At 43.8% G+C, this 9,918-nt stretch overlaps 1 pseudogene; it reads right to left on the bottom strand.

The window, feature by feature from the left end:
• Window positions 1-9,502: 9,502 nt before the first annotated feature.
• Window positions 9,503-9,596, bottom strand: LOC119826921 (annotated as a pseudogene).
• Between the last annotated feature and the right edge of the window lie 322 nt (window positions 9,597-9,918).

Below are 9,918 nucleotides of genomic sequence, written 5' to 3'. Positions count from 1 at the left end.
GTCTTCATTCAAATCCCCGTCTGGTTACCGGGGAGGTGATTAGCTGTGGAAGGAGCCACTAGTCCCCAGCCTCCCATACTAACTGAAACACTCTCTGATTAAAGTCCCTCTTGTGAACTGACAAGCCTGCTGGGTTAGTCCTCGGACACAATGCTTGACTATGTTTTCTAAGTACAGTTGAGTTTCATCAGCGAGCCCAGACACTCTGGTGACTGAAAGGCACTCTGTAAAATCAGAAGGGAAATAACGGTAGCAGCTCTGTAAGCGGGTGGGGGGGGGGGGGGTGGCGAGCGGCTTTACTCCGGCAATTCCTGGTTTTAATGCTTCCAGCCAACACAAGAAGACTGTGGTTTGGAAGCTGTGGTGGAGACATCAGGGAAACCTCCAGGTACCCCGGGAGAGGTGCGGAGAGGTGCGGAGAGATGATGGCAGAAACTGAGCAGCTTCACACAGACCCCTCCTCCCACCCCAGGAAAAGAAAACAACATGGGTTTTTAATGGCTTCATAAAGATGCATGTGACATCGCTGTTTGGTTTGTAAGGTTTTCTTGTCCAAGCTCTTGAGACTGTGGGTGACTGACCCCATGCTTCTCCTATTAAAGTGGCCCCTTCCACCTTGAATGTTCTGTGATTCTCATGGTGTGCGAAACAGGAACCCCTTTGTACTTTGTGGGGAGCCTGTCACCACCACGTCAGTGGCCCACTTAGCAGATGGATTTTACTGCTTTGTTAAACTTACAGGGCGTGAAAACAAAGTCTGCCCTACAGGAGTAAACAAAGATCCTGGAATCGGTCTGAAGCCAGCCTGCTAATGGAGACCTGACTCCTTGAAAATCAAGGCTTCCTACAAGAGGAATACGCGGGCCCTTGCGGCAGAGAGGGAGCTAACCAAGCATTTACATTTAGACAAGATCCAGTCCTTCCTGCAGCCCAGAAGAATACATGGCTGTCAAGAGTCAAATAAAGGCTTTCAGAAATCTTTCTCAAGAGCCAAGGATGCCATTTGAAGAAGAAAGCAGTGAGCAATTTCCACCAACATCACAGGAATTTCAAAAATGAATTCTGTTTGAAAGATACAACCTGACCATATCCATCAAAATGGGATACCTAGGGCACAGTGTGAGCACGGCAGAAAAACATTATTATGTATTTTAACAGACTGCATGTTTTTACGGCTGCATATGCGCTTTTTCCTTAATAGAATAAAAGATGGGAAGCCATGACTTCTCACCATGAAAGGAAATTTTAGTGTTTGAAGTTTTCTCTTCCTTTCTATACAGTCAGGTAAATGCTCCTTTAACAAGCCAGATGATAGTGTCAGAACTGTTTTCTTATTTCTAAATTTCATTCCAAAAGAATTTTATCCTTTTGATGCATAAAGGTCCACTCCTGTTTATTACATTGTTATGTGTTTGTGCATGAGGGCGTGCATGGTGTGTGGACACACGGAGGTAGGAGGACAACTTGAAAGCATGAGTTCTCTTTTTCTAACATGTGGATGATGGGCTTGAAACTCAGGGCTTCAGTCTTGGCCATGGGACCCTTTTCCTGATACATCATCTCACTGGCTCCATGTTTGTTCCTAAACAATGCTAAGGTGCTAGGACCTCAGTCACTGTGTGCCCCAGAATTAGGGCATTTCTGATTCTGTCTGGAAGATTGTGGAACACCATGTGAAGAAAGAAACACATTCCAGAACCACACAGGAAGTGGGAAGTTGGAGGTTAGACATTCTGGGCTCAGAGAGATTGCTTCAGCCTTCTTGGCCTCATGCCTGAGACCTCAGAAAAGGGATATAGAATAAAACAGTAAATTTATTTTTTAAAAAAGTGAATACAGTCATCTAGCTATAGACATGGTGTTCAGTCAATTACAATTATTTATTAATCTCCTGGCACTGAGAATAAAACTGAAAAAAATAAATGTAATTATATTTGTGCACGTGTATAATATAGAGACAAGCGCTGATGGAAACGAACAGCAGCGTATAAGATGAAGGACGTGCCAACACTGTGGAAGGTTGGCCAGACAGATCTCCTTGAGAAAGTGATGTTTGAATAAGACATTTTAAAAAAATGAAGGACATCTGAGTTCAGAGTCATCCAGGAAGAAAGGACAAGGGCCACATCACTGCGTCAGGAGTGCGTCATGGATCAAGGGTGGCGGGAAGAGGAGGAGTTCGGAATGAAATGTAAAGGCAGGCTGGTTGAGTGTCACCCAACAAACAGTTCTACTTTGACTTGACGGGGGGGGGGGGGGGGGAAGGGGGGGGAAGCTCTTGGAGAGAAGCAGGGCGGAGCATAGCTGCGATCTCGCCAGTTATGCGAGACGGCTACTTGGCCACAGCCTTGGCAACAACCACAGGACTGAGGGAGGAGGAGAGGCTTATGGCTTCATTCAGGCATAGCTTAACATGACAGGGTAGCTTAACAAGAGACGGGGGAAGGTTTAAGTAGAGACACCTAGAGCAAGGAAGTGTTCTGTGTCAGGATTGTCCCAGTGTGACATCAGGAGGGTCCTCGCCTGCTGTGCTCTGAGAGTAAAGTCAGAGGGATGTGGGCACCTCTCCATCCTCATTTCACACATGGAAGACAGGGTGGGAACAGAGAGTGGAGGAAGCTGAGCTTGCTGATGGTGGTGTGGAGGGGGGATGAAAAAGAGGAGCACATGCTGACGGCATGCGCGGGGTCATTGGCCTTAGATGCCAGCAGCAGGACTTCATCCTCAAGGCACAACATCCTCAAGAGTCAACTTGGGGAAGGAATACCAGAAGCTCAGCTTTGAATATGTGATATTCGAAATGTTTATTAAATGTCTATGTTGAGATGTATAGCTCTGAAATTCAGATACTGTAGATTTGTAAGAGTCAGCAAGAATCCCTGGGACCAGGCCTCCTAGAGTTGCAGGATGTAGTGTGGGTGTTGACAGTATCAACAAACAGACATTGTCATCTGCTCTGAGACGATAGTCTGAGAATAGTGCAAATGTCTTTAAGGGAACATTCAACTTGACCCGGAAGTCCTCACAAATAGTGAGCCCTGAACAAGGGCTTGCTAAGGGTGTGAACACTACACTCGTTGACTTGCTTGTCTACTTATTCGCTAATTTTACTGTTTTCAGACAGATTTCTTTTCCTGACACTCAGCTAGGAATCCAAATATTGAAGTAAAAGACACTTTGGGATAAGAGGTGTTTAAGTGGAAACTTCTAAGGAAGAACGAAGTTAGCAAGAACCAAGTGGACCCAGGAGACACAGGATGTGTGTCGCCTCCTGTCACCACTTGTTACCACTTCAAGGTGACAAGAAATGTGTGAAGAAGCTCAGCATGGGATTGTTGGAACCACTGGCAAATGATGCACTCAGAAAAGTCAGCAAGTTGGTTCCACGGCATGACAAACAAATTTGGAACAAATTTTAATGTAAAGAAAAGCAGGTAGGAGAAGAGAGAGGAAGAGGAGGGAAGGGCAGAAGGCAAGACTTAACTTGGAGAAAAGACTGTTTGCATCTGCTGGAGTAAGAGTAAAAATCCAGAGGCTGCGTATACTCTGAGGATAAATGTGTTTGTAAAGCACGGAACCAACTTCTGAATATCCTTCTATTCATAGTAGTGCTTCCTTGAGAGTGTCTTGCAATGTCACACGCCCCTCCCCCACCCAACCTTGTGTCTCAGAAGTCTTTTGAGACCAGTTAGCGTGACCTACACATTCTCAAGTGTGCCTTCTTTCGCTGGAGTGTGATTGTCTTGCCAGGGGCTGTGCTCTGAAGAGAGAACTGTCTCTCTGCCAAGCAGATCACAGTTGCCAATCATGCCACAGCTAGGTGGCTTAGGTCTACTTCTCAAAACATGGTTACGCTTGCCTGTAGGAGAACAGTTGGTGTAGCTTTTATTTTACACTAGTGGGTAGAGAGATAGTTCAGCCAGTGGTTAGAAACCTTACTGCTTTTTCGGGCAACCCAGATCCATTTTCCAGCACCGATAGTTATAACCACCTGTAATTTCAGTTCCCAGGGATCAGATCCCCTCTTCTGGCCTTAATGAGCACAGGCCTACTCTCTGTGGGTCTTTCACTTAAATTTTATATTATTTTGTACAGGAGGCTTTAAGGGCAGAGGATGGATACAAAGGAATAAGTAAATGAAGGGCTCCGGTGCATGATCTGGAAGAGACGGAGAAATAAAAAGAAATCTTTGCAGGTACTTACATTTAGATGTTCATAAGGAGTATGTCCCAAAATATCTTTATAATTTAAGTTCTCTCAAACTATTATAAGTGTGTTTGTAACAAGATCTACCACTCACCAGTATGTACTATTTCCGCATGAATAAAACATGAAATAACCCATTAGAAAGAATTATTTTCCTGATGAAATCACAGCTATTTTAGTGGGACTTCTCTGGATGAACTCTATCTCCCAGGTCTCAACAATCAGGAAAAAGCCTGTGAACAAGAATGAACAAAGATCTGAGCGAAGGAAGGAGGGTGGCTTAAAATAAACATTGTTTGGTCTTTGACATCCCTCGTGTGTGTGTGTGTGTGTGTGTATGTGTGTGTGTGTGTGTGTGTGTGTGTGTGAGAGAGAGAGAGAGAGAGAGAGAGAGAGAGAGAGAGAGAGAGAGAGCACACGTGCATGCACGCATGCTCTGTGGTTTGCTGCTCCCTATACAGGTTACCCCATGGTAGCGTTGTAATTTATAACATTGCAAGAAAGGAAAGAAAAATGACTCAAGTACCCTTCACAAATATTTATTATTTATAACAATACTTCAGCATAGATTGCTTCTGACAAAGCCGAATACCTATGTATCACTTCTCCCCCTTTGGGAAAGAGCCAATTTGCACCAATATTTAAAAATTCATAAAGTAGAAAAGTGCATTCCAGTCATGAGTGCTTCCTCATGCAGAAACATAACCTCCCATATGTTGTTCTATGATGGCGTATCACTGGACTATAATTATGGTGTATTCAAAACAACACTTAGCAGACTCTTCGTGAAGAGAACTGCTCACTTCAGTGTAACAGCCTCGAAGGGAACTCAGGCACAGCTAAGATCCAACACCTGAGTTTCAAGTAAACCCAACTCCTTTCATGCTCACTCCACCCCCACACTCAACACGGCAGCATGATGTCATAGCAGTCTCAAAGAGAAGATGGGAAAGGGGAGGCGGCAGCTCTTGGAGTAGCTCAAGCGACTATGTGCCAGTCTACAAAGCACTGAGCATCCAGAGTTAAACAAAACTGTGTTATCACACACAACTCTTCTGTGCCGCTCCCATCAGGTATCAGCTTGTGAATTCCTCATATCTCCTCAGTAATTCACACCCCTGCTCCTCTAGACTGCCGTCTATGCCTCTTTTCTACTGTACCCTCAAGCTTAGTCTTGGGAAGGAGCTGCAGGCTTAGAAACCTTCACTCTTTTCTCCAAGGGACTCAGTCATCAAAACTGACGGTTCTTTACTTTTTTCTCTTTCTTTTTTTCATTGCATTTGAAACACTATTCTTTTTTTTCCCCTAGCATCTATAGCAATCTGTCTCCTTCCTCCTTATAAGTCAACAATTAAGTTTGCCTTTTGAAAGTCATCTACCGCAATCCTCCACCAGAGCAAGGCCAATTCACAAATATGCAAAAAGCCCGAAAGCAGATGAAATGAGACACGAGACATGGCCCACGTGTTCCCTCTCCCCCTCCAGCTGATCCCCGAGGAAAAGCTCCCAGTCCTGAAGCTCACAGACCGACGTCCATCACACAGGTAATGACTCATCCCTCTTAATGCTTCCTTTTAAGTTTGCCCTTAAGAAGCCTGTGATCTCCCAAGCCAAGGGCCTCGGTAAAAATCAATAAAACCCCGTCCTATCAGGCCACCAGCCAGATCGTTTTCCACCTTTTAACAAGGCAGTGGTTATTAAATGCCTTGTTTGAAAACCCAAGTGGGGTCGTCAGACTTTCATGATGAAAATAATCCATCAATGGCACGTGCGCTATCTCCTCAGTGTCTTTGATATGAGTGATAAAGTCAGTATCGGGCTGCAGGTTTTCAATATCTGAGCATGTTCTCCCTTCTCACATCGAGGCTGAAGCACAGCAAAGGGAATTTCGTCGCTGGACGTAGCTTGTTAAGAGATAAAGGGGTTTCACTCTATAATTCCAGTCAATGTGAAAGAAATGCTGTTGGTTCTGACTTTGAACGCAGAGCTCTAAGCTGCCAGCACCACCTTCTGTCATTAGTTCAGCTAATCAATGGCCAGGTTTTGAAATCCATGTATTGTGAAATGATAATTCCATTGTAACATTATCACTCTTTTGTAGGGGGTTCGATGATTACCCTGAACTTATCTTCAAGACTGGAGACAGAAGCTCAAACAAATGAAGAGATATCCATTGATACTGTGCACTGTTCAATGCCAAACCATCATACAAGAACTACATGAAAAATATGTTTTTGTGCATATCTGTGAAAATAATTCTATTATACAATATCTTTCTGGAATCGTAATTACTCAATACTTGTATCTTGACACTGCAAGATACCTATGCGAATGAAAAGAATAATCCATCATTTGACAAATAGAAGCTCTGTCTACCTTTTCATGTGTGTTCTGTTCAATTTGGCCATGAAAGAAAAGTAGGACCAAACATTTTCTACTTAAGATGTCTTCCATTTTATTGTTTTATATTAATGATAAAATTAAAAGGGGGAATATTTTAAAACCCTCACAGCCTTATTCCAAACTTCCAGAACTAATCAATGGAGTCAAACTCCAATCTATGTCAACTGCAGGAAAAGATGAAGCTACGGCACTCTGCCAATTGAAAATGTCTGTTAAGACAGCAGCCCTGCCAACACCATCACCAAGAGGCTTGGAATCCTAGGAAAAGGCCCATATTTGAAATTTCTTCTCATTGATTAAAAAAGGATCAAATAAATTGGCACAGACTTAATGTGAAATAATTTTAGAGATTGATACTTTGAAATTAGGTAAACCTCAAATGCTGGTTATCATAATTTATCAGACTGTGTCATTACCTCAAACCCTTGATATCTAGAATCTAAAAGAATGATGAGAACAGGCCACTCATGATGTAGGAATCCCCTCTGTGTGCTGTGATTACCATTAATGAATAAAGAAACTGCTTTGGGCCTATAGCAAGGCAGAACTTAGGTCGGCAGGGAAAACTAAGCTGAATTCTGGGAGGAAGAAGGGCAGAATCAGAAAGAAGCCATGGACCTGCTGGAGACAGATGGGCTGGAACTTTGCTGGTAGGCCACGACCTCATGGTAATGCACAGATTAATGGAGATGTGTTAAATTAAGATGTAAGAGTTATCCAATAAGAAGCTAGAGCTAATGGGACAAGCAGTGTTTTAATTAATACAATTTCTGTGTGATTATTTTAATTCTGGGCAGCCAGGATGAACAAGCAGTTCCCGCTCCTACATACTCAAGTCTCACTGGTACCTCAGATGTAAAGTTGGGACCCAACATCCCTGTGGCCCTGGGAAGCTCCCTAACTGTAGGTCCAGGGACTGGTCAGCTTCTGAGAGCTCAGGTCAGCTGATTCTGTGGGTTTCCCTGTCATGACCCTGAACCCCCCTGGCTCATACAATCCAATTCCTTTTCTTCAACAGGACTCCCAGAGCTTAAAGCCATATTTTATCAATTACTTCCTATCTCACAGACTGCTTTCAGTATTCATCATCCTAAAGGCTCAGATAGCATGAGAAGAGATGCAAAGGGAAATCAGTCAGAGGGAAAGGGGAGAGGGGCCTCCTGCCACTGGAGACCCGTATAAACACAGAGATTCAGAGCAATCAGCATTAGAGATGCTGCTGGCGTCACCACGTGCCTGCTGACAGACAGATAATTCTGCTAATATACTCACTGGAACTTGACAAATTGAAAAATCCATTCCCTGTATATTGTAATGGTTCAAGCAATGAAAATTTTATATTAGTATTGATAATGACATCCTTGGAACAAGAAAGACGTGGAGGCTGGAAGTGCATTGCATTAAAAAGAAATCACGTCAGGCATTGGACTCTGGAACGCGTGATTCCTGTCTTAAGCAGTGTTTTAGTTGCTCGTCTTCATTAAGTTTTATTTGAGAATAAACAATATATAGATGTACAATATTAGTAAAATAAAAGAGGCAGAATACCCTTGATCCCAAAGACACAACCGCCAGTATGCTGTTGGTCTTTCATGCCCACCTATCAGTGTTATTAACTCAGATCCCCAGCTCAGTGGGCATCACAAAAGTGGGGCCGGCCCCGGAGAGGGCTGTCAAGGAAACCTGTTCCATGACTGTCTACTGCACTAGGTATTACTGTGGAAGTCTCCGAAGCATATCAGAGAAGGACTACTCTGTCAGACCAGTTCTCATTGTTTCCACAAGTAGCAAGACAGCGTTGACTGACAGGTAAGAGCGGTTCTTATAACCTGACTGACAGGTTCTTACGTTGCTTGCTTACTCTTATCGTTGCTGTGATTTAAAAAGTACCTGGAAAAAGCAACATAAGGATAGTTTTCTTGGACTCGCACTTGGAGGATGCAGTTTGAGGTGGTTGAGGAGATACAGCTGTAGTGGGTGAGCATCTGCTCACATCGCATCTCTGGTCCAGAGCTCAAGAGGCAGACGCAGGTACTCACCTACTTTCCCCTTCCTACTCAGTCCTGAAATCCCCTACAGACTGGTGTTGACCACATTCTGTGGTGGTGATGTTGCCACAATAAACGTCGTCTATAAACATCTTCACAGACTTGCCTGACAGTTCGACTATGTCCTTCTACTTCTTATCACGTTGGAAATCAGTAACATCCTTCACGATTCCCTACACAGCCACTGTGCTCCAGGTTTGAGGGGAGGTAGGCAATAGTTTCTGAGATGGAATACTAAATGGAAAAGTGGGGAGAGAGTAGAAGATTTTGCTACAAGGATTTATAGAAAGAGAATAAGGATATTTTAGGGGGAAAGACCAACCTACAAATAGCCCCTAATAATGTGTGTCTCCTGATATTGTCATGCATACGTAGATCTTCACCCATCAAATCAAAGTTGGCTGTTTGAAGACCGTGAGGTAAGCTGGGTAATGTCATTTCTGAGGCCAGTTCATCAAAGGTGTTGCTGGTTCAGCCTTGATCCTTGTGTCTCTTAGCATGGAGGAAAGCAGCCACCAGTTAAGTGACACTCAACAGTCGCACAGAGAGCAGCAGAAGCATTCCATTTGGCCTTGTCCCAAGTGGCTAACCATGTAAATGATCTACCTCCTAAGTAAATCTTCCTGCATAAACTGTGGCTTCAGATAACTACAGTGTTAGAGGACATCCTACAGCAGCTGAAGAGGAGACCCTAAGCCAGAACTGCCTCGTTAGACATTGCTGAATAGGGAACTGGAGACATGCCTCGGTACTGAAAGCACTAGCCGCTTTTTCCAAGGACTCAGAATGAATCCCCAGCCCTTGGGTCAGGTGGCACACAATGGCCTGTACTCCAGCTCCAAGGGATTTCTTTTTCTCTCTTCACAAATGTTAGTGTCATGCTTGTGCAGGGGCATCTTCTCTTTATTGTTCCATGTAGAATATGTACCGCCAACGTGCGCATGAGCTCCAGGGCATGCTCTCCTGACCTGTTCAGGCAACTGCACACACACACACACACACACACACACACACACACACGCACACATGCACACATACACATACACATACACACATACACTCAAAATCTTAGAACTTCTAATTTTCTTGCCCATAGATATTAGGCAAGAGAATAAGCCATTGTTGTTCTTTATTTGTTCAACTTTGTTTCGAGGAGCTGTGTTACATGCCCCCCTCTAACTATATATTCAAAAAGATGGTGTGGGTTATATGCTTGACCTACAAGGCGGTCTTATGGGATTGTTGGGGCAGAATTAGGCAG

Source organism: Arvicola amphibius, chromosome 11 (genome assembly GCF_903992535.2).
Source record: "Arvicola amphibius chromosome 11, mArvAmp1.2, whole genome shotgun sequence".
In the NCBI taxonomy this organism is placed as follows: Eukaryota; Metazoa; Chordata; class Mammalia; order Rodentia; family Cricetidae; genus Arvicola; species Arvicola amphibius.
The sequence above is the reverse complement of the archived record's forward strand: the minus strand, read 5'-3'. Positions and strand labels throughout refer to the sequence as shown.